This window comes from Dendrobates tinctorius, unplaced genomic scaffold (assembly GCF_039654945.1).
Source record: "Dendrobates tinctorius isolate UK_male_01 unplaced genomic scaffold, ASM3965494v1 ptg000164l, whole genome shotgun sequence".
In the NCBI taxonomy this organism is placed as follows: domain Eukaryota; kingdom Metazoa; phylum Chordata; class Amphibia; order Anura; family Dendrobatidae; genus Dendrobates; species Dendrobates tinctorius.
Window position 1 is genome coordinate 8,396,162 of NW_027361831.1, and position 26,172 is coordinate 8,422,333.

The window sequence follows — 26,172 nt, forward strand, 5'->3', positions numbered from 1 at the left end:
ATATACACTGCACAGTACCACTCCTCCTCTCCTGTGTATATATACACTGCACAGTACCACTCCTCTCCTGTATATATACACTGCACAGTAACACTGGATGTTACTTTTCCTGCACTGCATTGAGGTGAGAATCAGCCACCACTCCACTGTGTAGCGCTGGGTGCCGGCCACGCCCCCTCTCCATGCTTGCCAGTGGCCACACAGCCTCTGCATACTTACATGGTAGAAGCTAGACTGTATGGGTTTCTTCCAGGTGTGACGTCATTTCCGGGGGCGTCTCATATCGGGAGGGGGCGTGTGTTCTGTACTTCTGCTTTTCTTTAGGAATAGGAAAGTCCCTAAGGCAGGAAGAGAACAGACTGAGGAGCCTCTTTTACAGGTTTTTCTCTGCCATCTGGTGCCGGCGTCTGTGAGCAGCAGGGAGGAGGTCAGTGGGCTCAGTGATAGAGGAGTGTTTATTAATTAACAGGTTTATGTTTTCTTGGATTTTTGGGTGAGGGGGCTGATACTTGGGGCTATCTAGTGGGATTTGGAGAGTTGATGTTTGTTTGATGTGGGAGCTTTTGGGGGTTAATGCACTCTTGTGGGGTCTGGTTGAGCTTTTGGTGTGTGTGGTGGGGTTAATGCACGCTTGTGGGGTCTGGTTGATCTCCTGGGGGGGGGGGAGTTATGCGCGCTTGTGGGGTCTGGTTGAGCTCCTGGGGGGGGGGGAGTTATGCACGCTTGTGGGGTCTGGTTGAGCTCCTGGGGGGGGGTGAGTTATGCATGCTTGCGGGGTCTGGTTGAGCTCCTGGGGGGGGGGTGAGTTATGCATGCTTGCGTGGTCTGGTTGAGCTCCTGGGGGGGGTGAGTTATGCATGCTTGCGGGGTCTGGTTGAGCTCCTGGGGGGGGTGAGTTATGCATGCTTGCGGGGTCTGGTTGAGCTCCTGGGGGGGGTGAGTTATGCATGCTTGCGGGGTCTGGTTGAGCTCCTGGGGGGGGTGAGTTATGCATGCTTGCGGGGTCTGGTTGAGCTCCTGGGGGGGTGAGTTATGCATGCTTGCGGGGTCTGGTTGAGCTCCTGGGGGGGGTGAGTTATGCATGCTTGCGTGGTATGGTTGAGCTCCTGGGGGGGGTGAGTTATGCATGCTTGCGTGGTCTGGTTGAGCTCCTGGGTGGGGTGAGTTATGCATGCTTGCGGGGTCTGGTTGAGCTCCTCGGTGGGGTGAGTTATGCATGCTTGCGGGGTCTGGTTGAGCTCCTGGGGGGGGAGTTATGCACGCTTGTGGGGTCTGGTTGAGCTGGGGGAGAGTTATGCATGCTTGCGGGGTCTGGTTGAGCTTTTGGTGTGTGTGGGGGGGGGTTAATGCATGCTTGCGGGGTCTGTTTGAGCTTCTGGGGGGATAATGCACTTTGTGGACTGGTTGAGCTTCCGGGGGGTTAATGCATGCTTTTGGGGTCTGGTTGGGGTTCCCAGGGGGTTAATGCACGCTTGTTGGGTCTGCTTGGGCCTTGGGGGGTTAATGTACAATCGTGGTGTCTTTAGTGGCTTGGGGAGTTGATGCTTGGGTGAGGGGGCATCTGGTGGGGGCTTATGCTCGGGGAGGGTCTGACGGCATCTGTTTTGAATGAAGGGGGGATTGTTTCTGGGGTAGGCAGGTGCTCGACTAGCAGGGGTTTATGTTTGGGGGAGAGGTGCCATCTGGTGAGGTTCATGCCTGAAGGAGATGCAATCTGGTGGGGGTTTATGCTTGGGGGGGGCGTCTGATGGGTGTTTATGCTGGGGGGGGGGGTTGGACGTCGGTTGGAGGTTTATGCTGGGGGAGCTGTACGTGCGAAGAGGCTGATCCTGGGGGGGTTTGGATATCCGATGGGGTTTATGCTTAAGTGGCGGTGGACGTCTGATGGGGGTTTATTCTTGGGGTGGACATCCTATGGGAGTTTATGCTTGCGGAGGGAATGGATGTCCAATGAGGGCTCATACAGGGGGCTGGACATCTGATGACGGTTTATGCTGGGAAGTGGACACTGGCAAAAATGAGGTCAGTCAAAACTCTACCTTGTGGGGATTTGTGGTCACAGATGCTCCTGCGGTCATTCTGCTTCATTTGACCTCCCTGTTGGAGAGGTGAGGGTAATGCTTCTCATGGTGTCTGCAGAACAATAAGTCACTTATTCTCTAATTCCTCCCACTAACCAAAATCACAATATTGTTACAAATCTTTTAACTAATAGAGTGGATCTGTTATGGATTGTGCAGCTTCTACATTCTAATTTAACCCCTTAACCCCCAAGGGTGGTTTGCACGTTAATGAGCGGGTCAATTTTTACAATTCTGACCACTGTCCCTTTATGAGGTAATAACTCTGTAACGCTTCCATGGATCCCACTGATTCTGACATTGTTTTCTCGTGACATATTGTACTTCATGTTAGTGGTAAAATTTCTTTGATATAACTTGTGTTTATTAGTAAAAAAAAACAAAAACAAAAAAAAAAACAAAATTTGGCGAAAATTTAGCAATTTTCCAACTTTAAATTTTCATGCCCTTAAATCTCAGAGATATGTCACATACAATGCTTAATAAGTCACATTTCCCACATGTCTACTTTACATCAGCACAATTTTGGAACCAAAGGTGTTTTTTTTTTTGTTTGTTAGGAAGTTATAAGTTTTGAGGCTGTGCCCACGTTGTGTGTTATGCGTTTCCACCGGGTTTTTGCGGCCACGGAAACGCTTCAAAAACGCATTCCCATGCAATCCTGTGGGATTCCGCAGGTGTGTCAATGCTGCGGATTTTACCGCTGCGGAATTGCATAGCGGTAAAATCCGCAGCACGTCCACTATTTCTGCGGAATCGCGGCGATTCCGCACCCATAGGATTGTACTGAAACACTCACTTTACTCATGTGGCTATGCCCACCGTGCGTAAAGTGAGCGCTTCATGTGCAGATGGTACCCAGGGTCTGATGGAGAGGACACTCTCCTCCAGGCCCTGGGTACCATATTCCTGTAAAAAATAGAATTAAAATAAATCGGGATATACTCACCTTCTGTTGGCCCCCGGTGTCCTCCCGCCTCTCAGCCCCGCTGCAGAATATTCTATTCCCAGGTATGCATTGCGCGAATGACCTCTGCTGACATAGCGGTCTCGTGTGAGGTCATTAACGCAAGGCATCGCTGGGAACAGAAGACGCCGGCAGTATGGCTGACAGAAGGTGAGTATATCCCGATTTATTTATTTTTTTATTTTTTTATTTATTTTTTTTTTTAATTATTTTTAACATATTATTGATGCTGCATAGGCAGCATCAATAGTAAGAAGTTGGTCACACTTGTTAAGCACTATGCTTGACAAGTGTGACCAACCTGTCAATCACTTTTCCATGCGATGCTTCAAATTGCTTGGAAAAGCGCAAGTATTCTGCAAACTAAAAACACTTGCAAAACGCTTGTTTCTTGCGGGAAAACGCTTGCGAATTCCGCATGCGTTTTACCCGCGGCAGGGAGTTGCGGATATTTCTGCAGCATTTCTGCAACATGGGCACTTAGCCTAAAAGTTGACCAGCGATTTCTCATTTTTACAGCATCATTTTTTTTTATTTTTTTTTTAGCGACCACATCACATATGAAGTCACTTTGAGGGGTCTATATGATAGAAAATACCCAAAAGTGACACCATTCTAAAAACTGCCCCCCCCCAAGGTGCTCCAAACCACATTCAAGAAGTTTATTAACCCTTCAAGAATTTTTGGAATGTTTAAAAGAAAATGAACATTTAACTTTTTTTACAGTACTTCAGGTCCAATTTTTTTTTTAATATACCAAGGGTAACAGGAGAAATTGGACTCCAAAAGTTATTGTGAAATTTGGCCTGAGTACGCTGATATCTCATATGTGAGGGGGGGGGGACCACTGTTTGGGCGCATGGCAGAGCACGGAAGGGAAGGAGCGCCGTTAGACTTTTTCAACCTAAAATTAGCTGGAATTGAGATCGGACACCATGTCGCGTTTGGAGAGCCCCTGATGTGCCTAAACTGTGGAAACCCCCCACAAGTGACCCCATTTTGGAACTAGACCCCCCAAGGAACTTATCTAGACGTGTGGTGAGAACTTTGAACCCCGAAGGGCTTCACAGAAGTTTATAACGTAGAGCCATAAAAATAAAACATCATATTTTTTTTTCCACAAACATTATATTCCCCCCCGCCCCAATTTCTTTATTTTCCCAAGGGTAACAGGAGAAATTGGACCCAAAATGTTCAAACAAAAGAAAAATGGAGTAAAAGTCCGTTGTACTAGAAAAGTATTACATTTATTATACATAAAAATAGTACTGACATATCATAAACAAACGTGCAACAAAGGAATCGGGTAATATCAGCTGCTTTTTGTCCTATCCAAATAGTATCAATAATGATAAAGTGCTCAGTGCTTATTGTAGAGATGGGCCATAGAAAAGGGACACAAAAAATCAGGAGAACCCAGGTGCGCATCCTGAGGAAAACCCTCCTTATCCCATGCTAAAGTGCTTACCCATCATATGCTCCAGGACATGTGCAGCGCCGCCACCGACGCGCGTTTCGCCTCTTTCTCAAGGTGCGGTGGTATGTCGCATAAGGGATCAAGATTAAATACCCTGTCAGCAGGTGCCCCTAATCGGCGCATGTGTCCTGTCCTGCGCCCTGGAAGTTGCATTGTTTCCGGCGACCAATATGGCGCCGCGTGTCAGGGAACGTCTCAATGACGCCACTGATGCAAACGTCATCACCGCGCCTTGTCAATGCTCCACGGCACAGACCACAGACATGCGCACTGGAGCCTAAGTCCCTGCAGTGAAACCGGATATATGTGAACAGTAAAAGTTAAACTAAGAGTATGAACAAAAACCGTATGTGTATGAGTGTAATGTGTATGTGATAGCGTGTAAGTATCAACAGTGTGCCAATAATATAATGAATAAATCTATAGTAATACCATGCTCTATTTCCCTACTAAAATAATGTGTATGTGACAGAGTGTAATACAATATATGAATAAAACAGTGTCCACAATATACCCATCAATGTAATATAAGGATAATCCGTGAATGTGTTACAACACCATGATGTAATCCACCATAGCATTATTAAAACAATGCATCTATAATGTCACACACAATAAACATTAACAGTGTGTATATACCATGCACATTAATTACAATAAATGCGTGAACATAAAAATAGTTTCCAATTCGTCCAGCTTCAAAAACCAGTCCTTAAAACCAGGATAAAGCACCATGGATCCCTCCAGATCTATCTCACTCGAGCGTCATGATGATATACGGTGTCCAATTGCAGAATCAAAAAACTAACATAGAAACAAACAATAACCAAAATTAAACAAATATACAATACTAATGAGACCACGACATACAAAATATTATAAAAATGAGCTATAACTCAACTGCTCATTCAGTCCTGCCGGTGCCACGGTATCAAGAACCGTAATCCACCGGCATTCCTTCTGAGCTAAAGCACGTTTGGTATCACCCCCCCCCCCTTATTCCCGCACGGATTCTATCAATACCCCAAGCTGGTAATCCTTTTGGATCACACTTGTGTTTAAGACGGAAATGTCTGGAAATAGGTTTGAGACTATTGATATCAACATCATCCACTTCTCAGGCGGCCTTTATGTCCCTCACATGCTCCCGTATGCGAACACGCGTGTAGCGAGTCCAACGTATATTAAACCACAGGGGCATACTGCATAATACACCACAAGTAATGTACCCCTTGATTTTAAATTCATGACGGCCATCCGATGAAGTGAATGCTAGAGATCTCTTCATATTCCTGCATGCCAGACATTCACCACATGGAAAAAATCCATAGGCGTTCAGGAAGGCATTCACGTAAGACTGGGTCAGTTCTTAAAACAGCCCAGTGTCGGTTCAAGATAGATCTCATCATGTCCCATTTATGGTTATATGTTGATATATACCTCACTTCTCCATCAGTTTTGGCTTTAGGCTTACTCCACCTATTTGCCAAGAGATCTGTCCTGGAAGATTTTTTAGCTCGCCAGTATCCCCGCCTAATGCATCTCCCACTGTAACCCCTTTGGGAGAACCTTTCCCCAAGGTCCACAGCCTGTGCTTCAAATAAATCATCGGTAGAACAAATTCTCCTGGCACGCAAAAACTGTCCGACTGGAATGGATCTGACCGTGGAACGTGGATGTGACGAGGATGCATGCAAGAGAGCATTCACTGAAGTTTCCTTTCTATATAGGTCAGTATAAATGTGACCATCATCCTGTACCATTAATGTCACATCAAGGAACGTAATTTCGTGATGGTGAAAAACATACGTGAGATGAATGTTGAAGCTGTTCCGTTTAAGATCACCCACAAAATCATGTAACTCAGAGACAGGGCCCTGCCAGATAAATAAGATACCATCAATATATCTAAACCATCCTGCAATTTGGGGAGCGGAATGTGCGCCATCCGAGAAAACCTCTCGTTCCCAATAACCCAAAAATAAATTAGCATACGATGGCGCACAAGCCGCCCCCATTGCAGTGCCCTGCCTCTGTAAAAAGAATCTATCCTTAAAAGTAAAGAAATTGTGGGTGAGCACAAACTCCAACTGCTCCAACACCAGCTCACGCATGTCAGGGTCCAAGTTACTTGTTTCAAGGAAAAATCTGGAAGCCCTCAAACCATCCACATGCCGAATGCTGGTGTACAGCGATTCGACATCTGCTGTCACCAAAATCATATCAGCATCCACGGACAGACCATCCAGTCTCCTTAAGATATCATTTGTGTCTCTGACATAGGAGGACAGTGTCTCTACCTGTGGATGTAAATAATATTCTATGAATTTACAGGTTGGATCACACAACCCCCCCCATGCCAGACACAATAGGGCGTCCAGGAGGAGAAACAGGATCCTTGGGGAGAAGGTAAAATGTGGGGATCACAGGAGTCTTGACTAATAGTCCATTTAATACTTTTTTAGTTATAATACCCCTTTCATATGCCATTTCAAGGATATTGTGTAACTTACTCTGGAAAGTAGTGAGAGGATTATTTGGCAGCTGTGAATAAGTTTCCTTATTTCTCAGCTGCCTCATGGCCTCCTTCTCATATTTATCAGCAGGCCAGAGCACCACGTTTCCCCCCTTATCGGCTGGTTTGATAACGGTCATCCCAGCTCCCAATCTCAGGTAGAGCCTCTCTCTGATGTGTAGTCAAATTATCACTTTTCTTATAATTAGTAATTGTTTTCAAATCTTCTGTCACCAATCGTGTGAATATCTCCACTTGGGGACATAATGAGAAAGGGGGGAACGTGGTACATCTGGCCGCTATAGGGGGGCAATGGTACACTTACCGAATCTATCTTCGATTCCCTCTCCAATGCCTCCAGAGCACATATTGCCTCAGCTTCTGAGATTAATAATCCCTGATTTGGCAAAGGGCATGAGTGTAATCTTCTCAGGACAATCTTTCGAGAAAACAGGTGGAGGTCCTTTACTGCTGTAAAATAATCAAAATTACTCACTGGAGAAAAAGATAAACCAAGTTGTAATACATTTCTGTGAGGGTCAGAGAGAACATGTGAGGAGAGGTTTATTACCTCAAGCATATTAGTGCGGGCTTTTTTATCCCCTTTTGGTGAATTAATCATTTTCCTCTTGTTGGATTTTCCAACGTCCATCTCTCACATGGTCTCTCCTATCCCACAAAGATCGTGCACCATCTGGACAACTAGTGGATTCTTCCATGGATGAGACTGATGATATTGAGGTAGACCTTCCTCTTATTGGATTCTTATTATTATTCATTTGGTGAACATGCCATCTGTACACACGGTCATGTTGTCGATCAGTTAAATCCCGCTGATATTTTTTATTTTTTCTCTGGACAATCTCCGTTTCCCATTTCTTTAAGGATACATCAATCTCCATCTTTACCTTTGTTACCATCTCACTAGTGAGGCCCTTATAAACCCCTTCACCCCCAAGGGTGGTTTGCACGTTCATGACGGGCCAATTTTTACAATTCTGACCACTGTATCTTTGAGGTCATAACTCTGGAACGCTTCCATGGATCCCGGTGATTCTGACATTGTTTTCTCGTGACATATTGTACTTCATGTTAGTGCTAAAATTTCATTCAAATAACTTGCGTTTATTTGTGAGAAAAACGGAAATTTGGCAAATTTCGCATTTTTCCAACTTTGAATTTTTATGCCCTTAAATCAGAGATACGGCACACAAAAAACTTGATAAGTAACATTTCCCACATGTTTACTTTACATCAGCACAATTTTGGAACCAAAATTTTTTTTTTGTTAGGAAGTTATAAGGGTCAAAAGTTGACCAGCGATTTCTCATTTTTACAACACCATTTTATTTTTAGGACCACATCACATTTGAAGCCACTTTGAGGGGTCTATATGATAGAAAATACCCAAAAAGTGACACCATTCTAAAAACTGCACCCCTTAAGGTGCTCAAAACCACATTCAAGAAGTTTATTAACCCTTTAGGTGCGTCACAGGAATTTTTTTGAATATTTAAAAAAAAAAAAAATGAACATCTAACTTTTTTTCATAAAAAAAAATATTTCAGGTTCAATTTTTTTTATTTTACCAAGGGTAACAGGAGAAATTGGACTGCAAAAGTTATTGTGCAATTTGTCCTGAGTACGCTGATACCTGATATGTGGGGGGGAACGACTGTTTCGGCGCATGGCAGAGCTCAGAATGGAAGGAGCGCCGTTTGACTTTTTCAATGCAAAATTGGCTGGAATTCAGATTGGACGCCATGTCACGTTTGGAGAGTCCCTGATGTACCTAATCAGTGGAAACCCCCTACAAGTGACCCCATTTTGGAAACTAGACCCCCCCCAAGGAACTTATCTAGATATGTGGTGAGAACTTTGAACCCACAAGGGCTTTACAGAAGTTTATAACGTACAGCGGTACAATTAAAAAATCATATTTTTTCCACAAAAATGATCTTTTCACCCCAATTTTTATTTTCCCAAGGGTAACAGGACCCTAAAAGTTATTGTGCAATTTGTCCTGAGTACGCTGATACCCCACATGTGGGGGTAAACCACTATTTGGGCGCATGGCAGAGCTCGGAAGGGAAGCAGCGCCATTTGACGTTTTTGGCTGGAATTGAGATCGGACATCATGTCGCGATTGGAAAACCCCTGATGTACCAAAACAGTGGAAACCCCCCACAAATGACACCATTTTGGAAACTAGCCCCCCTAAGGAACTTATCTAGATGTGTGGTGAGCACTTTGAACCCCCCAGTGCTTCACAGAAGTTTATAACGCCTGGGCGTGAAAATAAAAAATTCGTATTTTTTCCACAAACATGATCAATTAGTCCCCAATTTTTTTTATTTTCCCAAGGGTAACAGGAGAAATTGAACCCCAAAAGTTGTTGTCCAATTTGTCCTGAGTACGCTGACACCCCATGTGTGGGAGAAAACTACTGTATGGACACACGTCAGGGCTCGGAAGGGAAGTAGTGACGTTTTGGAATGCAGACTTTGATGGAATGGTCTGCAGGTGTCATGTGCGTTTGGAGAGCCCCTAATGTACCTAAACTATTGAAACTCCCCACAAGTGACCCCATTTTGGACACTAGACCCCCCACGGAACTTATCTAGATGTGTGGTGAGCACTTTGAACCCCCAAGTGCTTCACAGAAGTTTATAACACTCGGACGTGAAAATAAAAAAATCATTTTTTTCCACGAAAATGATATTTTTGCCCCCAATTTTTTATTTTCCTAAGGGTAACAGGAGAAATTGGACCCCAAAAATTGTTTTGCAATTTGTCCTGAGTAGGCTGATACCCTACATGTGGGGGTAAAACACTGTTTGAGCGCATGGCAGAGCTTGAAGGGAAGGAGCACCATTTGACTTTTTCAACTCAGAATTGGCTGGAATTGAGATCAGACGCCATGTTGCATTTGGAGAGCCCCTGATGTGCCCAAACAGTGGAAACCCCCAATTCTAACTCCAACCCAAACCCCAACACACCCCTAACCCTAATCTCAGCCCTAACCCTACACTAACCCTAATGGAAATAAATACATTTTTTTTTATTTTATTATTTTTCCCTAACTAAGGGGGTGATAACGGGGGGTTTGATTTACTATTTATGGCGGTTTTTATGTTTGGCAGCTGTCGCACGCTAAAAGACGCTTTTTATTGTAAAAATAGTTTTTGCATCACCACATATTGAGAGCTATAATTTTTTCGTATTTTGACCCACCGAGTCATGTGAGGTCTTATTTTTTGCGGGACGAGTTGACGTTTTTCTTGGTACCATTTTCGGGCATGTGACATTTTTTGATCGCTTTTTATTCCGATTTTTGGGACGCAGAATGAACAAAAACCAGCGTTTCATGAATTTCTTTTGGGGGGTGCGTTTACACCGTTCCGAGTGCGATAAAATTGATAAAGCGGTTTTATTCTTTGGGTCAGTACGGTTACAGCGATACCTCATTTAGGTCGTTTATTTATGTTTTGTCGGTTTTATGCAATGAAAACTATTTTATATAAAAAATAATTATTTTTGCATCGCTTTATTCTGCAGCTATAACTTTTTTATTTTTTCGCTGATGATGCTGTATGGCGGCTCGTTTTTTGCGGGACAAGAGGACGTTCTCAGCGGTACCATGGATATTTATATGCGTCTTTTTGATCGCGCGTTATTACACTTTTTGTTTGGCGGTATGATAATAAATCATTATTTTTTGCTTCGTTTTTTATTTTTTAAGAGGTTCGCTAAAGGGGTTAACTAATGGGACAGTTTTATAGGGCGGGTCGTTACGGACGCGGCGATACCTAATATGTGTACTTTTATTTATTTTTTTTTTTTTCAAAAAAATGGATTTATTGGGGGAATATTTTATTTTTTTTTAATTATTTTAACACTTTTTTTTTTAATTTTTTTTAACTTTATTAAATAGTCCCAGGTGGGACATCACTGTCCTGTGACAGATCGCTGATCTGTCACATCACAGATCACTGTGACAGATCAGCGATCTGTCACAGGCAGTGCAGAAGGCTTCCTCATGCCTGCGCTTTGCAGGCACTGAGGAAGCCAGCTTCCTGTAGGCCCCCGAAGGCCCCCGTCGCCATCTTCGATTCGGGGGCCTGCAGGAAAGGAGCCCCCCGCAGCAGCGCTGCACATTGCGCTGCCGTGGGGGGTTCAGGGAAGCACGGAGGGAGCCCCCTCCCTGCCGATGCTTCCCTCTAACCCCCGGTACTCTCGCGGTGTGCAAGGGGTTAACGTGTCGGGGGCGGTCCGTGACCGCCCCTGTCACATTGTGCCGGGTGTCAGCTGTGATAATCAGCTGACACCTGTCCGCGATCAGCGGCGCTCACCACGTGGGCGCCGCTGATCGCAGTAGACATACTATCCCGTCCATGGGCATAGGGGCCCAGGTCCCATGGACGGGATAGTACGTCGGATGGCAGGAAGGGGTTAATCTCATCCTTTATAGACCCAATTTCCACATCTAACTCCTTGAGCTGTTTTTCATTATATTTACATAACAATTCCATATATTTTCTTGAACATGTGGAGGCAGCTTCCTCCCATTGATTCCCAAAGTCACTATCATTGATGTTAAAAGATGGAAATACCTGTATCCGTAAACCTCTTGGTATGAGGCCACAAATTAGATATTTTTCCATGAATGCCTTATTCCACCATAATCGCGTGCGTTTGAGTAGCTCTTTATATTTCACAATCAAGGTACTAGTGTCACCAAATTTAAAATCCGTATTAATACCAGATCCTTCATTAAACACTTTATCAAGCTCAGTCTGCCACAATTTCTCGCGTTCACGAAAATCCATGTGTTCCTTATTGGTAACTGTGAAAACACAGCAAGCATATAAAACAAAACCATATGGAACAGAGTAAAAAATACCCCAATGGAGTCACCACCTGTATAATTTTGACTCAGAGGGGATCGATGATGGACACTCCCACATATCATATTCAAACAAAAGAAAAATGGAATAAAAGTCCGTTGTACTAGAAAAGTATTAAATTTATTATACATGAAAATAGTACTGACATATCATAAACAAACATGTGCAACAAAGGAATCGGGTAATATCAGCTGCTTTTTGTCCTATCCAAATAGTATCAATAATGATAAAGTGCTCAGTGCTTATTGTAGAGATGGGCCATAGAAAAGGGACACAAAAAATCAGGAGAACCCAGGTGCGCATCCTGAGGAAAACCCTCCTTATCCCATGCTAAAGTGCTTACCCATCATATGCTCCAGGACATGTGCAGCGCCGCCACCGACGCGCGTTTCGCCTCTTTCTCAAGGTGAGGTGGTATGTCGCATAAGGGATCAAGATTAAATACGCTGTCAGCAGGTGCCCCTAATCGGCGCATGTGTCCGGTCCTGCGCCCCGGAAGTTGCATTGTTTCCGGCGACCAATGCAACTTCCGGGGCGCAGGACCGGACACATGCGCCGATTAGGGGCACCTACTGACAGGGTATTTAATCTTGACCCCTTATGCGACATACCACCGCACCTTGAGAAAGAGGCGAAACGCGCGTCGGTGGCGGCGCTGCACATGTCCTGGAGCATATGATGGGTAAGCACTTTAGCATGGGATAAGGAGGGTTTTCCTCAGGATGCGCACCTGGGTTCTCCTGATTTTTTTGTGTCCCTTTTCTATGGCCCATCTCTACAATAAGCACTGAGCACTTTATCATTATTGATACTATTTGGACAGGACAAAAAGTAGCTGATATTACCCGATTCCTTTGTTGCACATGTTTGTTTATGATATGTCAGTACTATTTTTATGTATAATAAATTTAATACTTTTCTAGTACAACGGACTTTTACTCCATTTTTCTTTTGTTTGAATATGATATGTGGGAGTGTCCATCATCGATCCCCTCCCCCTGAGTCAAAATTATACAGGTGGTGACTCCATAGGGGTATTTTGTTTTATATGGACCCAAAATGTTGTTGTGCAACTTGTCCTGAGTAGGCTGATACCTCATATGTGGGGGTAAACCACTGTTTGGGCGCATGGCAGAGCTTGGAAGGGAAGGAGTACCGTTTGATTTTTCAACGTAGAATTGGCTGGAATTGAGATCAGATGCCATGTTGCGTTTGGAGAGCCCCTGATGTGCCCAAACAGTGGAAACCCCCCAATTCTAACTCCAACCCTAACCCTAATGGGAAAATGGAAATAAATACTGTTTTAATTTTTATTATTTTTCCCTAACTAAGGGGGTGATAACGGGGGTTTAATTTACTATTTATAACGGGTTTTTATGTTTGGCAGCTGTCACACGCTAAAAGACACTTTTTATTGCAAAAAATAGTTTTTGTATCACCACATTATGAGAGCTATATATTTTCCATATTTTGGCCCGCGGAGTCATGTGAGGTCTTATTTTTTGCGGGACGAGTTGACGTTTTTATTGGTTCCATTTTTGGGCACGTGACAGTTTTTGATCGCTCTTTATTGCGATTTTTGGGACGCAGAATGAACAAAAACCAGCATTTCGTGAATTTCTTTGGGGGGGGGCGTTTACACCGTTCCGCGTGTGGTAAAATTGATAAAGCGGTTTTATTGTTCGGGTCAGTACGATTACAGCAATGCCTCATTATATTTTTTTATGTTTTGGCACTTTTATACACTAAAAAACTATTTTATATAAAAAATAATTATTTTTTCATCACTTTATTCTGCGAGCTATAACTTTTTTATTTTTTCACTGATGACACTGTGTGGTGGCTCATTTTTTGTGGGTCATGATGATGTTTTCAGTGGTACTGTCATGGATTTTTGATTGATATAGATATATATCTCTGTGTGTGCTGCGGCCTGTCCTAATTAGACAGAGTCTTATTGAGCGCTCAAGGAAGGAAAGACGCCAAGCCTAGTTTGCAGCAATCCTTTCCAGCAGAACTCTGGAAGTTTATTGAATATACTTGGTTTTATCAGTTCGTACAAAGGAGTGGTTACTCATTAACATAAAGGCTGAACTTATCTATTTGGTCAGTTTAAATACATGAACATATATGGAAGAGTTTACCAAAAAGCTGATTTCTAGCAATATAATTTACGGCCCATTGTCCTGCAGTGTCAGCAATGTTCTGATATCGGCTGGCACATCTGGCCTTACTTCCTCATTTCCCATGTCTGCTAAATATTTCTCAAGACACGAGACAATGCTATCACGTTGGTTGTCCAGACGGGCTTCATGGGGTTAGGTCATCTTTAGCCACTGATTATTAAGTTCAAGAGCGCTGTGAAGGTATCTATGTGTGCATATGAATATATAGAGTATATAAGTACATAGCATATAGCCTATAGCAGGCAAGTCAGATCTAGATGAAATACATTACATATATTTTACTCTTCGCCACGACAGCACCCACTTGGAGAGAGGGATCCGCCCATAGGAACAGGAAACCTACAGAGATAAGAGGGCGGTCTGCCTCTCCCCCTCAGTTGGTTTCCTGTTCCTAAGGGGAACCGCAGGATACGGTACAGTCTTACCTGGGCCAAGGAACCGCCTGTGCAGCGTCTGCGAGAACGGCAGGGGTTCCGGTCCAGAAGCGGCGACGGGGGAGTGCTGGGGTCCGGCTCCCTCCTCGACTGGTATGGCACAGACCGAGCAGAAACACTGGTACCGGGTGGCGCCGACCGGGGGTTCCTCTGATGACTACACGACACCGGAATTGCGGTAGGATCCATTCCGGTCCGTGTGGGGGCGCAGGAACCGGAGAATGCGGCAGCCTCCGGCGTTCCTAAAGGGGCTTCAGCGTCTAGGAGGACGCACATGCAGCGCAGCAGGAAGTGGTAAGGAGGAACTTCCGGGTTACCGGAGGTTCCTCGTCTCAGAGCGCACGCGCAGCTGGCTAGCACTGCGGGCATAGAGGCGCTCCCCGCCCCATCCAGAGGGAAGAGAGAAAAAAAAAAAAAAGGGAAGAGATTTAACCTGCAGAGCGCGGGCGGCTAGTTTCAGCGCTGAAGCGCAGGCTAATGAGCCACAAACAGGCGCACCAGGAGGGGGAGGTACCAGGTATGAAGGGGCTTACAAAAGGCCTGGGGCACAGGGATACGGCGTGCAATCATGCCTTCACCAAGGCAGGACACGCATCCCCAGGCAGGCGATGCAACAGCAGCCAAGGACCACGCAAGACGAGGTTCCTCGGATCGCAGCCACAGAAGCCACGCCAACAAGCCGCCTCCTCAGCCAATACCTACAGCTTCTCTGGGTGAGTGGACGACGCTCTGCCTATCAAGCTGATAAAATGTCTCTCTCTCTCTCTCTCTCTCTCTCTCTCTCTCTCTCTCTCTCTCTCTCTCTCTCTCTCTCTCTCTCTCTCTCGTCATTATGTCTCTACCTCAGACTAAGAGGAAGGAAAAATCAAAAAATAAAGAATGTGCCCTGTGTAGGGAAGAACTACAGGCCCTAAGCCAGTCTAGCAGGCCTACTAGTACCGAAACTAACAAGCCAGCAGCAGGGGCCGTAGACACCGATGAAGGCAAAGTAGTCTCGGATAGTTCCAATGCATCCTATGGAGGGCCGTTGCTGTTTTCCTTTAGATCATATGGACAATTTAATTAAATCCGTGAGGAATACAATGGGATGCACAGACACAAAGGAGCCGCAAACGACACAAGAAATTATGTTTGCAGGTCTGACAGACAGAAAGAGGAGTTTTTCCGGTTATACCAGCAATAAAAGCTCTAGTTAAGAAGGAATGGGAGAGACAGGACCAGAGAGGGTATCTTCCCTCAACCTCAAAGAGAAGGTAGCCCTTTTAGCGACGAAGAATTGTTGACATGGGTTAAGGTCTCGAAGGTGGGCGCGGCAGTGGCCTCCGCCTCAAAGCAAACTATCTTACCAGTGGAGGACACTGGGGTTCTAAAAGACCCTCTTGACCGGAAAGCTGATGCCTCATTAAAGAGGGCATGGGAGGCAGCTACCGGCACGTTTAACCGGCAATAGCTAGTACGTGCACAGCTCGCTCTATGCTGGTCTGGATCGATCAACTAGACCAGCAAATAGACCAGAAGATCTCCAGAGACAAGCTACGAGCCGCCATACCACTAATCCGTGGCGCAGCAGCATATATAGCAGATGCTTCTGATTCCTTACGCATGGCAGCCAGAACAGCAGGGTTGGCTAATAACGCCAGACGTAGCCTATGGCTTAAAAGCTGGAGAGGTGACACACAATCCAAAGCAAAGCTTTGTGCCATTCCTTGCGAGGGTGAGTTCTTATTTGGGAAAGCCTTAGATGAAATCCTTACTAAGGCAAAAGAAAGGAAAAAAGGATTCCCTAACCCTCCTCTCCCATTTTATAGGAGGGCGTTTAGGAGACGACCATTTGGCCGGGGAAGACCAGCAGAAAATCAAAACCGCTGGGCCACAAAGGAAGGAAAGGGCAATGGTGCCATGTTTAGAGGATCCTGCTTCCGCAGGGACAGGAACTGAGGAGCCAGTCCTTCCAGTAGGGGGGAGGCTAAAAATTTTTTTTCAAGAATGGGAGAAAATTACGGCTAGCCCTTGGGTTCTGGGCATTATTAAAGAAGGGTTAAAGATAGAGTTCCATCATGTACCCCGTAATTCATTAATCGTAACATCTTTCAGCTCACCAATCCAACAGCAGGCTCTGGAGGCTGAGATTTGGAACCTACTGGACAAAAAAGTTTTGGTCCATGTGCCTAAAGGACAGGAAGGGAGAGGATTTTATTCCCCTCACTTTCTGATACCTAAACCAGACGGATCATTCCGGACAATAATCAACTTGAAGAAATTAAATTCATTTATAATAAATCATAAATTTAAGATGGAATCCATAAGATCCACGATTAAACTCCTCTTCCCCAATTGTATGATGGCAGGCTTGGATCTGAAGGATTCTTATTACCATATTCCCATCCATTGCAGATATCAGAGATACCTCAGAGTGGCGGTCCTCCTCGATGGCAAGATACAGCATCTCCAGTTCACAGCCATGCCATTCGGCATTTCCATCGCACCACGAGTATTAACAAAGGTGATGCTGGAAGTGATGGCTTTTTTACGCCAGAAGGACACACTGATAGTACCCTATCTGGATGATTTTCTGATAGTAGGGAACTCAATTCGGCAATGTAATGAACGAGTTGCTGATACAATCTTGTCCCTACAGGCTCTAGGATGGATAATAAACTTCAAGAAGTCCAGAATCAAGCCGCAGTCTGTTCAGTCCTTCCTGGGTCTTGAGCTAGACTCCATATACCAAAAATGTCTGCTGTCACAGGTAAAAATTTCAGCAATTAAAAAGGTTAGGATAGCAATAGATTGGCCACACATCTTTAAGGGAAGCAATGTCCTTCCTGGGATCCCTTACTGCCTGCATCCCGGCAGTTCGGTGGGCCCAGTTCCACACGAGGGAACTACAACACCAAATTCTCTTAGAGGAGTCCCATGACCGGGCGAATCTGACAAAGAAAATCACTCTATCCCAGGAGATCCTAACCTCCCTCGCATGGTGGCTAAGGGATGATAACCTAGCGGGAGGAGTACCTTGGGTTATAACGCCCTCCCGTATAATTATTACTGACGCTAGCCCCACAGGATGGGGAGCCCATATGGGGAATAATTTTGCCCAAGGCCTATGGGATATAGACAAAGATCAGGATTCATCAAATTTGAAAGAACTAAAGGCTGTCAGTCATGCATTATATCATTTTCTTCCACAGTTACAAGGGGAAAACGTGAGAATCCTTTCGGACAACACCACAGTAGTCGCATATCTGAACAGACAAGGCGGGACTCGATCAGTCGCCTTAATGTCTTCCGCAAGAAGGATCTTATCCTTAGCCGAAAAACATTTTTTGTCTCTCAGCCCTCCACATGAGGGGGAAGAGACAATGTGGAAGCAGATTTTCTAAGCCGCCATACACTGCGACAAGGGGAGTGGTGTCTGAGCCAGCTGATATTCACACGCATCGTGTCACTTTGGGGTCTTCCCCAAATAGATCTCTTCGCCACCAGAAAAAACAGGCAGGTGCGAAGGTTCGCCTCTCTAAACGTGACAGACAATCCGGAAATTCTGGATGCCCTCCAGGCCCCGTGGCGATTCAAACTGGCATATGTTTTTTCCACCAATCATACTATGCAGGTGATCAGAAAGATCAGAGCACAGGAAGCACGAATAATCCTAATAGCACCATTTTGGCCCAGGAGGCCATGGTTTTCATGTCTGCAAGCAATGTCAGTAACAGACCCGTGGGTGCTTCCTTCAACCCCCAGGCTCCTCTCACAGGGGCCATTCTTCCATCCTCAAGTGGACAATCTCCACTTGACGGCTTGGAACTTGAAAGGGAAATGTTTAGATCAAGAGGATTCTCGGAGGGATTAGTCAATACACTCCTACAAAGTCGAAAATTGGCAACGACAAAAATTTACACCAGGGTATGGAGAAAATTCCTAGAGTTCCATGCAGCTCCTGATTCCGGAGAAATTCCGATAACAGCAATTCTAGAGTTCCTACAGAAAGGGAAGGAATTAGGACTATCTGTTAACACAATAAAAGTCCAGGTGTCTGCTCTAGGGGCCCTCTATAGTTATAACGTGGCAGGCAATAGATGGATAGGCAGATTCATCTCGGCCTGTGAGCGGAGCGAGCCGGTGCACATACCCAGAGTTCCTCCTTGGGACTTGAACCTGGTACTGGAGGCCCTAACACGTCCTCCTTTTGAACCATTAGATTCAATATCCCTTAAACACCTATCCTTCAAAACAATACTGCTAGTTGCACTAACCTCAGCCAGAAGAGTTAGCGACATACAAGCACTTTCAATAGAACCCCCTTTTCTGTCGATATTCCAGGATCAGCTAATATTAAAACCAGACCCCTCATACTTGCCAAAGGTAGCAGGGAAGTTTCATAGATCACAAAAGATCCACCTCCCTTCATTTTTTAGTAACCCTTCTACTCCAGAGGAAGAAAAGTTCCATACACTAGACGTTAGAAGAGCTGTATTACAATACATCGAGAGGTCTAGCAGCTGGAGGAAGAGTAGGGCTCGATTTGTTTCCTTCCAGGGCCAAAAGAAGGGATATGAGGTCACAAGGGGTACTCTGTCTCGGTGGATCAGAGACGCGATTTGGCTGGCATACTCCGAGAACAATGAAGATCCTCCGGAGGGTATCAGAGCACATTCCGCCAGAGCTATGGCTTCCTCTTGGGCAGAGAGGGGAGACGTCGCAATCGAGTCTATATGTAAGGCTGCAACTTGGTCTACACCCTCTACCTTTTATAACCACTATAGGCTTGATTTATCATGCTCAGCTGACCTGGCCTTTGGTAGAGCGGTTCTCGGCACGGTGGTCCCTCCCAGGTGAAGGTCTCTGAAAGTCTCTCCAAGTGGGTGCTGTCGTGGCGAAGAGTAAAAAGCCGGATTACTTACCGGTAATGCTCTTTTAATGAGTCCACGACAGCACCCATTCACTAACCCTCCCTAGAAGTTAATGTATATACACCTTTCCTAGTGGTAAAAGTAATAAAAAATTGAATACGGGATAATATAATGGCCTAATAATTGGCGGTCCTCCTGGTACTCTGAAATCCAACTGAGGGGGAGAGGCGGACCGCCCTCTTTTATCTCTGTAGGTTTCCTGTTCCTATGGGCGAATCCCTCTCTCTAAGTGGGTGATGTCGTGGACTCATTAAAAGAGCATTACCGGTAAGTAATCCGGCTTATTTCCATAACAATTCCCCCTTAGATATCGCTTGCCCTAAAATCCTGCTCCTGGCCCAAAGCGCTGCAACTCTTTTATGCTGCCAGTGGTCTGACGCACGCCTAGCGCATACATCTTCCCTCCATACAGACTTTCGCAAATGGCCGGTCAGGAGATCTTTCCCTAACGGAGGTTTGGTGCATTGTAATCAAAGTCTTTTAGTTAGCAGTCTATGCAGTCAGTGCATGTGTATTCTCTATCAGGTAGGTAATTTATTCAGTCAGGTAGGGTGTCCACAGCATCATTCCAGCTCAGGTGTATCTTCTGGTATGAAGGCCTTTTCCTGCAATGCGGTGCGTGGATCCAGGTGGGGGTTTTTCCTTCCAGGTTGGTGGCGTCAGCACTTGGAGAAGGGCCATCAAATCTAGGATCGAGGGCTTCTCCTTACGGACTTTTTCCACCCACACTCAGTCTCCTGACTTCAGGGCGTGCATACCAGGCACCGAATCTGGACCTGGCAATGAAGGAAAACTCGAGAATGGACATTCGCAAGATTCTTGATAAATTCCATTACACATGCAGACAAAGTATCACATTGCATAGTCAACTGCTAAGTAAAGAATACCCCTAACCTGGGTTTGGACCTAAATAAAGTTTCATATTGGTGACAGCTTTTTCTGAGCCTATGGGAGTGTCTAATGCCAGGGTTTGTCTGTCTCTTGGGCAAATTTTTTAGCATGCTGCTCAAGTGTCCCACTTAGTCTATGGTGCGAGATGGTGGGAAGTGTGTAGGCCTAAGTCTGACCCTACTGCTAATCAGGTCTCTTGTGTCAGGTTTGCTGTGTATGTGGGTCCCTGATCACTTGCTATTACTTCTGCAACCCCCATATTTGCACACTATTTTTGAGAGTAGCTTCTTTGCAGTAGTCTTCGCCAACCGGTTCCTTACTGGGAAATCTTCAGGCCAAATGTTGTGGGGGAACCTTTCCCGCTTGTCCGATGTTGAATTTGCCAGAGGCCAGACAGCTGCTGGGAATTTGGCTGTTAAGGTGGGAGTCGAGTCCGATCAGGTCATTCATCTGTGTCTTCAATTCTGCGCGGGGGCCATGTGCCCATTGAACCACCGTAGGGTACACACTTTGAGGTAGACTGGGTCTGTCTTGAGGTAGACGTTTTGAGGTAGACAGGTTTTTTGGAGCCCAGTGCTTTTGCCCTTCAGCATCCAGCTTTCCTTCTCCTCCTTCCGAGTCTGGTCCTGCTACTTCTTGTACAGGTTTCAGGAAGTCATTTTTGTCAGGTTTTCTCATCTTCAACCGTCATGTAATAGCTCTCCGGCTCTACGACCTCTCCCATTTTCCATATTGTCTTCCTCTTGGCTGCTTCTTTGGCTGCCACGTCTGCCATGTTGATGCCCCGTGTCTCTATTGTGTTTAGTTTTCCGTGTGCCTTGACCTTCAACACTGCCACCACTTTTAGTAGTTGAAGAGCATCCAGCAGGTCTCTGATGGCTCCATGATGCTTCACGGTCGATCCGCTTGCTGTGATGAAGTCTCTTGCAGCCCAGATGGGTCCGAAGTCGGGTGCCATGCGAGTACCTGGAAGTTTTGTTCTTCGCAATCTGGCAGGCCTATCAGCTTCGCTTCTTGGGCTCTTGAGCTGACAAACTTCTGGACCATAGGATGTCTTGTTTGCTGGTCGCTGCACATCCCGTGTGGAACCTTCCTTCATCATCTGCAAAACTGGAGCCATCTACGGTATCTTGCAGATTTTTCATCTGAGGGTCCGTATTCGCCTCCCCCCTTGGGAGTGGGAGTAGAGACAGGTAACGGCTGAGAGCACTGAAGAGTGGTGGAGAGCAGCCTTGTCAGGAGGGCGTGTGCTGCAGATATTGTTTTCATGCAGGAGGGCCCCCCCCTTGCAACTGGATCCAGGCCGGCGGAGGGGTAGTCTAGAGGCCTCTGGTTTTCCTCGGTGGGTCTGTTTTAAGACTGGCCAGTAGCATGACCTTCTCCATCTTTGTCCTTCCTTTTCTGTTCGGCAAAGACGGGATTGCTTCTCGTAGTCAGGGAGGCTTAGAGCTGGCGCAGAGACTATGTAGTCTTTCAGTTTACTGTTCGAGATGAAGGCTGCATTAAGCCTGGAGCACCAGGGATCCAAGTTCTGCAGTACGAGACTAGACCAAGGAAGGCCTGCATCTTCGGAGTTGTTAAGGGAGCCATCTTCTCCTCCGCGGTCCTCTGGTCATCTGTCAAGTGTTTCGTCTATTGGGCGATACGGTGTCTTCAGGAACGTAACTTTCTTTTGACACCACTGGACTCTGTTTTTGCAGAATTTACGTTGCTGCTCCACCAGGCAAAGTAGAGGAGACAAGGAAAGGGCTGTGCAGGTAGCGATGTCGATGGCTTCTGCATGCTCCGCAATCCAGTTGACGGGGATGGAGAGCAATGCTCTGGTGAGCTGTGAAAGACTGTTCTGGGCCCTCTTGGGCATCACTATCCATTTGCTCTGCACCCCCCTTGTGCGGTCTCAGGAACTGGTCATCCAGGTGAGCGGGACCATTGAGGGGAGCTTCGGGCAGATCCATCACCGTGAGCACAGTTGCTGTGGCTGGTACGTTTGTCAGCAGAGTGTGCAGATCTGGCACAACTGGGGTTTCAAACACGGTTGCTTCGCTCACAGCCCTCAGGTTATGCACCATTCAACCCGGTCTGGTTCTCCTTTCACAGTCTTCCTCTTGATCGAGAAAAGCTGGGACTGCATGATGATTCCTGTGGGTGAGGCGGCTCAATCTGGCCTTGCTCTTCACAGTGCCGTGAGTGACTCCCATCTTTTGGCACAGAGCCGGCAGGAAAACAAGCCATTATACTGGGGTCCTCTTCATCAGAGATGACATCCAGCTGAGCTTTCTTGCTCTCACAGGGGTTCTTTTTGCTGGGGCGTCTTCTTTACCAGCCAGCAGCAGTTCCTTTCACCCAGCTTGATCTCAGGTCAGCATCTTGTTAACCAATTTGAGGAACTGAGTGGCTGTCTTCTGGTCCAGGGCCTGGATTAACTTCAGGAAGCACCTTCAGAATCTTGTCCAAGCAGTGCAGCCATTTCACGAAGTGGGTGTGGTCCCTCTGGGTTGAGAGTTTTCCTGGCCCATGCCAAAGTTCTTAGGCCGTTTCTTGAACAGCAGTTCCACTTAAACCTCCAGTTGGTCAGAGGCAGTTTAGCTCTGGGTGATGAGCAGTGGATGCTGGGCCTTCTGAGCGTCCGGGATTCCAGACTTAAGTGACACCCGCACTGGTGCAACTTGAAGTCTCCCTTGGACCATAGGCTTCCGGGTGCTATGTCCAGCACCTCCTTGAATAGGCTTGCACCGGTAGTTTGAGGGAAGCTCTTGTAGGGCCACCAGTATGATTGATTCTTCTTGGGTCTGGGGTGGAGAAGAGGTCAAGGTCACATCTTCATGGAACACTTTGGTCACCTTCAGTTCCTGCAGTAGGTCTGCTCTCATCAGGTGTTGGTGGGCAGGTCTCCACCATAAACTGGAACAGGATGGAGTGTCCTGGCTGTGTCCACATGCGCAGGGGCTTGCAAGCTGGGGAACGTCTGTCTTGACCTGCAGTCCCCCATATAAGACAGAGTGCTCTGATAGACTGGTGGGGTTGAGGATTTTCACTTCTGACTGCACCATTGTCCACAAGGAAAGATATGACAGCCCCCAGTGATTTGAGGTATTGGGTCCGCTGATGGGGTTTCACATGTCAGGGGCGTGATGTCTGGCGGACCTGGTTTGCCTCTGTCTTATGGACAGGGTTCTTCATTGTCTTCTGTGTTTCTTTCTTGGCCTATTCCTCTGCGGGATGCCCTGGGTTGCCGGGGTGCTGTGCACTGGTTCCGGAAATGGCCAAGGTTGCCACAGTTGAAACACCTACCAGCTCTCCTGACTCTGTGTGATAGTTGCTCCTCCACGTCAGTGGCCACCACAGGAGGGCCTGTCCTCCGCACTCCTGGGAGGGACTCAATTCTTCTGGCTACTGCGAGCAGGGCATCTACTGCTATTGTCCTGTACTCAGGCCTGGCCACTGTCAGCAGTCTCTTGATTGGTTCTCTTAGTCCATGCACAAAGGCCTGTGCCAACATTTGTCCGTGTACCTGATCATGAATAGTGAAGCCTAAAATTTGGAATACTTGCCTGACTCTGCCATGAAACTCGTCTACAGGCTCTGTCTCGGCCTGGCTCATGTTATGTAGGCTGAGTGCTTGTCTGGCTTTGGCCCACTCTCTGAGCTGCTCAATTAGCTTTGATCCTGATTCCCAGGAATGCACATCTAATTCTGATGGAAGCTTGAAGTGTTCCTTCATGATTGGCCAGAGTGTTTCACCTGCTTTTATCTCCATTATGGGCCAGAGATCACTCCAGGTTGCAGCATATGTCTGCTGGCTCTGCTGCATTCTTCGGTAAAATGGCATGGGGTCCATATCTGGGTCTGGCAGATTTCTTAGAATACTGAACACCTGACTAGGGGTGAAGGGCACATAGTGTAAGAGTTCTGGCTCTATCTGCTCCTGCCTACTTGGTGTCTGTGAGTTTCTCCTAATACTAGGCATGTATGGTGCCCCTTCTTCATGTTCATCAGAGGAGGCACTGTGCCATTGTGTGTTTGACTTGTGTGTGGGTAGTACTCCCCCCCCCCCCCCCCCCCCCCCTCTGAGACTGCAGCTCCGTCTGGCACATAAATTTCTTAGTCTCATTCTTAGCAGGTGCAGGCAGTCTCTGATGGCACACACCTCCCTTCTGCTAGCTGTTGCATCGGGGGCGCACCTGTGGTGTTGTGTGGGGAGTGTTTCACTTTCTTCTCCCAGTATCATAGCTGTCTCTTTAGAGAGGGTGCCCTGTGGAAGTAGGGACACCTCATTATCATTATCTGGATTTGGCACTGGGCCAACTGGTGACTGAACGGAGAGGTGGAAGGGAGAGAGAGAATGCAGAGCAGGGAGGGGTGGAGGGACAGTGAGGAGGAAAGAGGGATGGTGGAGGAGAGGAGGAAGGACAGAGAAGAGGAGGAGAGAGTGAAGATGAGGGAGGATGAAAGGTGGGCGGTGGTGATGAAGATGGAGAGATAGGGGAGAGAGAGAAGGAGGAGAAATAGGTGGGGGTGGAGAAGATAGAGTGGGGAGAGAGGAGATGGAGGGAGGAGAGAGATGGGAGCAGGGAAGAGTGGGGGGAGAGAGATGGAGTGGGGAGCGGACTCTTTCCCCTTTCCTGCAGTCACTGAAGGCATGCTTGGATTTGTGGTGCCTCTCAGACAGCACAGATTAGAATGCTGCTGAAAACACTTTTTTTTTTTTTTTTTTTTTTTTCTTTTGTTCATGTAAAAACCAATCCTTTCCTGTTCACACTAAGGCTGTGTGCACACGCTGCGGATTTTGCTGCGGTTCCGCAGCGGTTTTGGCCGCTGCGGACCCGCAGCAGTTTCTGCTGCGGTGTACAGTACAATGATTCCCTATGGGAATCAAAAACCGCAGTGCAGACGGTGCGGAATTTTCCGCGCGGATTATCTGCGGTTTTCAATCCGCAGAAAGAATTGATATGTCAATTCTTTCTGCGGATTCTCCTGCGGTTTGCCATCTCCTCCATTGAGGAGATGAAAAACCACAGGGCAAAACCGCAGAGCAATCCGCAGGTAAAACCGCAGGTCTTTTGACCTGTGGTTTCACCTGCGGATTTTACAAAATCCGCGCGGATGAATCCGCACCTAATCCGCAGCGTGTGCACACAGCCTAACTCTCAGCACCTTCTATGTTGTAAAATCCGCTGTCACTTTAAAAAATGCAGACGGCAATTCAGCTTCACTAGCTAAACTTCCATTTTTCTTTTCAATACATTATGCCATGCTGCAGTTTGAGGAAAAACTGTTCTTGCAAAACCACATACTTGACTTTCTGAATAATACCTACTATGACAACGAATGTCCCATAAGTAAAGGGTGATGAGGAGACAAGGAACAACCAAGCTCCAACACCCCAGGCGTAAACTCAAAGCATATAATTATTAGAAGGAGAAACACAAGAGCACGCTATAAATCCCATATAGAAAAGTACAATTTTTATTATTATATTAGTAACAAAAGTACAAGAACGGATAATAACAGATGTGCTCATAAATAGTATGGACAATATGTCCCATGGCCCAACCTCACACCCCCCAGAATGAAAAAACCAGGTGAATATATACCGTGAACCTTAGGTCATGTCTTAGATCAAGATACCAGCCCAGCAGATCTAAAATAAACTAAGTAGCAAGAACCAAATCCGTTCATGCAATTACCCACTCACAGCAAGAGTCAGAAAGATAGAGCCGGCGCTGGCCAGGATCAAAAAATCATATCAGAAGACCAAGGAACAACTCACCGGGGAGGGGAGGAGGAAGGGGTCCAACAGT

The 26,172-nt window shown here is 46.3% G+C and overlaps 1 protein-coding gene across 6 annotated transcripts in view; it reads left to right on the plus strand.

Annotated features, from left to right (window-relative positions):
• The first annotated feature begins 234 nt into the window (after positions 1–234).
• The window catches only part of LOC141052932 (uncharacterized), a 251,013-nt gene continuing 225,075 nt past the window's right edge, over positions 235–26,172 (plus strand). Inside the window, exon 1 of one of the 6 annotated variants that reach the window (XM_073550256.1) lies at positions 235–379. The gene's annotated coding sequence lies outside the window, so the exon portion shown is untranslated. Of the gene's footprint in view, positions 428–26,172 lie in introns of all 6 variants that reach the window. The other 5 variants (XM_073550260.1, XM_073550258.1, XM_073550261.1 and 2 more) reach the window with 5 other exon arrangements.